Below are 6,772 nucleotides of genomic sequence, written 5' to 3'. Positions count from 1 at the left end.
GGACATCAACAGTCAGGGTCATACCAAGACGTGTCTATGAGGACATCAACAGTCAGGGTCATACCAAGACGTGTCTATGAGGACATCAACAGTCAGGGTCAAACCAAGACATGTGTCTATGAGGACATCAACAGTCAGGGTCATACCAAGACGTGTCTATGAGGACATCAACAGTCAGGGTCATACCAAGACGTGTCTATGAGGACATCAACAGTCAGGGTCAAACCAAGACATGTGTCTATGAGGACATCAACAGTCATGGTCATACAAGACGTGTGTCTATGAGGACATCAACAGTCAGGGTCATACAAAGACGTGTGTCTATGAGGACATCAACAGTCAGGGTCATACAAAGACGTGTGTCTATGAGGACATCAACAGTCAGGGTCTTACCAAGACATATGTCTATGAGGACATCAACAGTCAGGGTCATACAAAGACGTGTGTCTATGAGGACATCAACAGTCAGGGTCATACAAAGACGTGTGTCTATGAGGACATCAACAGTCAGGGTCATACCAAGACATGTGTCTATGAGGACATCAACAGTCAGGGTCATACAAGACGTGTGTCTATGAGGACATCAACAGTCAGGGTCATACAAGACGTGTGTCTATGAGGACATCAACAGTCAGGGTCATACAAAGACGTGTGTCTATGAGGACATCAACAGTCAGGGTCTTACCAAGACATATGTCTATGAGGACATCAACAGTCAGTGTCATACCAAGACGTGTGTCTATGGGGACATCAACAATCAGTGTCATACCAAGACGTGTGTCTATGAGGACATCAACAGTCAGGGTCATACCAAGACGTGTATATGAGGACATCAACAGTCAGGGTCATACCAGGACAAGTGTCTATGAGGACATCAACAGTCAGGGTCATACCAGGACAAGTGTCTATGAGGACATCAACAGTCAGGGTCATACCAAGACGTGTCTATGAGGACATCAACAGTCAGGGTCATACCAAGACGTGTGTCTATGAGGACATCAACAGTCAGAGTCATACAAAGACGTGTGTCTATGGGGACATCAACAGTCAGTGTCATACCAAGACGTGTATATGAGGACATCAACAGTCAGGGTCATACCAAGACAAGTTTCTATGAGGACATCAACAGTCAGGGTCATACCAAGACGTGTCTATGAGGACATCAACAGTCAGGGTCATACCAAGACGTGTCTATGAGGACATCAACAGTCAGGGTCAAACCAAGACATGTGTCTATGAGGACATCAACAGTCAGGGTCATACCAAGACGTGTCTATGAGGACATCAACAGCCAGGGTCAAACCAAGACATGTGTCTATGAGGACATCAACAGTCAGGGTCATACCAAGACGTGTCTATGAGGACATCAACAGTCAGGGTCATACCAAGACGTGTGTCTATGAGGACATCAACAGTCAGAGTCATACAAAGATGTGTGGCTATGAGGACATCAACAGTCAGGGTCATACAAGACGTGTGTCTATGAGGACATCAACAGTCAGGGTCATACCAAGACATGTGTCTATGAGGACATCAACAGTCAGGGTCATACCAAGACGTGTGGCTATGAGGGCATGCAGTCAGGGTTATATTAGGATGGTGTCAAGGATACACCAACAAATAGGGTCATATAATGTATGGTAACACCCACAGTCAAAGCCATATTAGGACAGGACACCAACAGGCATTGTTATAAATGCACAACAAAAAATTCTCTATTCTGAAGGGAATCAATATTTAGCCATCTCCTATTGACAAGATGCAGTGGGGAACAGCAGACGTTATACTCTTGTTTTTTTTTATGTCCACAATTGTCCACATTGGAGAAAACAACCCAAACCAGTATAGGGCTTCACAATCGCTCTCTCTTATGACATGCAGTGCACAGTTAAATAAGAATAAGTAAAAAAAAATACAACTAGTTTTATCCTCTGTCATTGTCACCGAAACATCTTCTGGTGAACAATTTTAATCCAAAGGAAATTTTACATGGATACATATAGGTACATCAAGAGAGTTACAAAATATCAGCATTCTTATCCAAAACACTTCTTCAGTTATTGAATTATTTGGAAACTAGGAGAGGCTATCCAGACTGATTTCATTTCTTATAATAGTTTTATGAGTTACTGTAGATAAGTCAGAGATTAGAATAGAAGTGTTCAATATATATATTAGAATGATCTAAGAATATCAAGTCAGGAACTTATTATACTAATAATCAATAAATGCAGTGTATGCACTCTAGGAAACAAATCCTTAAAACACGAGTACAAAATATGCTGTCATCACAATTTTCACAATGAACAAATAAAACTTGAATTTCAGATTACAAACAAAAATAAAGTAATTCTCAGAATACAAATTGAATGTACTTGAAAGAAATCTGTCATCAAAGAATTAGTTGACAATATATCTACACCACAACTACATGTATATTAGATATGGTCCAACTTGCGTCAATTCTCATATTGGCTTAAACATGGTCATATGGAGGTCAATATTTTATGACATTAACCTGATGTTTTTGATTTTAGAAACACTGATTCAATATTTTGTTAAAACACCACAATCATTGCCACGTCACAATGCCCCAATGTAAGTTTCCTGTTATAAAGATAAACATAATGAAATTTTGCCCTTTTGCCAACAAGTTTCATATCTAATATAAAAATTAAGGACCTTTAATTCAGTCAACATGGTGTAAAACTGGCAAGGTAGGATCTAGAATATCAACATCAGGAGCATTTAATTCTACCAGGTTGGTATATACCACCATATTGGCCACATCAAAGGTCCATATATAATTGATAAATATACATTTTGCATGTAGTAGTCACTTATTCTAAGCATCCACACATGCTTCCCTCTGCAACAAGAGATCTTAAAGGCCTGCATCGTGCAGTTGGAGATTTCAATAATAACAACACAATATAATCATTTACTGCATCCCTAAGACTTTTTGTCTCTGCCTTTCAGTACTATGAACTGTAAAATTTGATAACCTAGCCCCAAAGGTGTGTCATAGCAAAATGTTGTGACAAAACATTCCAGTTTATAACCATAGCAGCCAAACTTCATCTATATCCTAGCTATAAAGTTATCGGGAGAAACGCCCCTATTTATGCCCTCCTTCAAGTACATTTTTATATCCTATCAATGTAAAATTCCTTCAATCGTACGAAAGCATTTACAAATTTATCTTTATATCCTATGTTACTTTTTAGTCCAGCTTTTACATAACCCTGTGTATACAACCTCAAGGACTCCCCAACAAACTCACTTCACACTGACAAAGTCTTACACCATGATAATAACGAGTTCTCGTCATCGGTCTAGGTTAAGAATCACACTACAATCATCATGATGGATGATACATATAGTGAGTATCATCCATCACTTAATTTTAGTCCTGATTTAAGTTTGGTGGTCATCTGAGTCTACAATAAATATAAACAATGGTTAATCGCTTCAGAAAGATTCAACTTAAATGTGTGTCTGTCTTGACCTGTTTCTATATGTTCTTTTGATATGTTTTGTACAGTAGCGTAAAGCAAAAAAAAAAGAAGAAAAAAATCAGCATTGCTTACTTCTGACCAAGATGATAATTAACATATAATCAAATCTACATGATCTGTAAGTATAAGTGTATAATATAAACACATAACATAAATAAAAACTTAATACAAACATAAATATAATAATAAATCAACTACTGTATTTAATAAGTATTCATGGTGCGTCTACAAGAATACAAAAGGGGTACACGGTTAAATTATGTGATGAGCAAGATTTGTGTGAAATCTGTGTGGAAAAATAATTGGCTTTCATTTATATAATTTTACATGCCTATAGGTTTAAACAGTCAGTATTACATTGCCAGATCAGATGGGTAATACTTTTTAAATGCTTCTATTATCAACCTCTTGATAGAGTGCTTATTAGGTTGAATACAGTAATTAAGGGTTTTTTATCACAAATCTTAGCATTAACACATGAACGATACAGATTGGTACCATGCCAAAAAAGTACAACTCCAGTAGTACCATCCCAGTAATACCACTCCAGTAAGTTCCACTCCAGAGTTACCACTCCAGTAGAACCACTCCAGTAGTACCACTCCTGTAATACCACTCAAGTAGTACCACTCCAGTAGTACCACTCCAGTAATACCACTCCAGTAGTACCACTTCAGTAGTACCACTCCAGTAGTACCACCCCAGTAATACCACTCTAGTAGTACCACTCAAGAAGTACCATTTTCAAGATTTTCACCATTTTCACATATACCCACAATGGTACTAGTGTTTGTGATGTCATGGTTCTGGGGTCATTATTCTGAACTGGAATCACAAATACATAATGTAGAAGGAAATGTTTTACATACTAACATCATCTGAATATCTATGTGAAAAAATATTCTCTTATCCTTTGTCTTGTTTTTTTTAAAATCAATATATGTTCTGATATTCTTTATCTTATCTTTTTTTAAAACTCATGACGGAACATCAAATCCGTCCAAGTCTTAATAATTAAAATTATATGTCTTAATAATACAGATCACAATCCATGGATATACTTTTAGAAAATTTATCTATAAATCAAACAGGAAACTGAACTCTTTTCTAAATAAGTATATTTCCAGTTCTTCAAATGCTGGTATTTAAGTTTCATCTAGAAATAATCTGTATTTAAATCCAACTGATGGAACATTTGAATGAATAAATTACAGATCAGGCATTTGCTCACAGTGTGCCATTAAACTATAGAAATACAATATTGCACAGGACTTTTAATACAATTAAAACACACTACATTTATAAGACAAGCTCCTATCAACAGGAATATAAATATAGCTTTTAAACATTTCAAAATAGAATCTAAACACATATGTAACCCTGGTAAATATATACTAGCTCCAATATACCACTCAAAGAGATCTCCTCTTTAGCCGGATCAGTTGAGACGAGGACATGTAAGTCAGAGGTCACAGATTTGATCACTAGTAGAGGCAGTGATTTACATTTAATAATAATACCAGTGTAAAGTGCGCTAGTACACATATCCAACAGAGCATCTGTACATACTAAGGGGACATGTAATGTCCTAATAATACAGATTGATGACACATTCTTGACTAATTCATATGAAATGTAACATGGCATTTGATTGGCCAATTACATGTACTACATGGCATTAGATTGGCCAATTTATTTTCTCAATATACATGTTATTAGCCCAGAAGATAAATGCCAATGACCAAGACCTGCCTTGAAATTGATAATGGAATATGAAAACTACAATAACAAATCTTTTTTAAAATGCATGACCTCCGAAGATCAATGGATTCTGAATTCTGCCTCGGATTTAATATCACCTAATGTCACATAACAACAGAACAATACAAGAGGCCCATGGGGCCTGTATCGCTCACCTGGTTGGATTAGACCAAATGTTAAATTAATGTTCATATTCAAGTTGTTTTATTTGTAAAATTCTAACAATGCTATATATGGTTATAGTGTGGGAATCCCAACTGCTTTAAAGATTAATGAAGTCCAGACTCTCTAAGGTCTGATAAGATATCTCTGACCAACTTGGGTTCAAATCCATTCATAACTTTATGACAAGTAGCGATTTAAAGGAATTACCTTAATTTCCCCTATTGGGCCCCGCCCCTTTGGCCCCTCGGGGGTCAGAGCCACCATTTATGCAAAATCTTTTCCCCCTTCCCCCAAGGATGTTTCTGACCAAATTGGGTTCAAATCCATTCATAACTTTATGACTAGTAGAGATTTAGAGGAATTACCTCTATTTCCCATATCTGGCCCCGCCCCTTTGGCCCCTCGGGGGTCAGAATCACCATTTATGCAAAATCTGTTCCCCTTCCCCCAAGGATGTTTCTGACCAAATTGGGTTCAAATCCATTCATAACTTTATGACTAGTAGTGATTTAAAGGAATTACCTCTATTACCCCTATTGGGCCCCGCCCCTTTGGCCCCTCGGGGGTCAGAGCCACCATTTATGCAAAATCTCTTCCCCTTCCCCCAAGGATGTTTCTGACCAAATTGGGTTCAAATCCATTCATAACTTTATGACAAGTAGGGATTTAAAGGAATTACCTTAATTTCCCCTATTGGGCCCCGCCCCTTTGGCCCCACGGGAGTCAGAGCCACCATTTATGCAAAATCTTTTCCCCTTCCCCCAAGGAGGTTTCTGACCAAATTGGGTTCAAATCCATTCATAACTTTATGACTAGTAGCGATTTAAAGGAATTGCCTCTATTTCCCCTATTGGGCCCCGCCCCTTTGGCCCCTCGGGGGTCAGAGCCACCATTTATGCAAAATCTCTTCCCCTTCCCCCAAGGATGTTTCTGACCAAATTGGGTTGAAATCCATTCATAACTTTATGACAAGTAGCGATTTAAAGGAATTACCTTAATTTCCCCTATTGGGCCCCGCCCCTTTGGCCCCTCGGGGGTCAGAGCCACCATTTATGCAAAATCTTTTCCCCTTCCCCCAAGGAGGTTTCTGACCAAATTGGGTTCAAATCCATTCATAACTTTATGACAAGTAGAGATTTAGAGGAATTACCTCTATTTCCCATATTTGGCCCCGCCCCTTTGGCCCCTCGGGGGTCAGAATCACCATTTATGCAAAATCTTTTCCCCTTCCCCCAAGGATGTTTCTGACCAAATTTGGTCAAAATCCAATAAGAACTTTATGACTAGTAGCGATTTGAAGCAAATGTTGACGGACGGACGGACGGACG

This window comes from Pecten maximus, chromosome 15 (assembly GCF_902652985.1).
Source record: "Pecten maximus chromosome 15, xPecMax1.1, whole genome shotgun sequence".
Lineage (NCBI taxonomy): Eukaryota > Metazoa > Mollusca > Bivalvia > Pectinida > Pectinidae > Pecten > Pecten maximus.
This window is presented reverse-complemented; position numbering follows the sequence as displayed.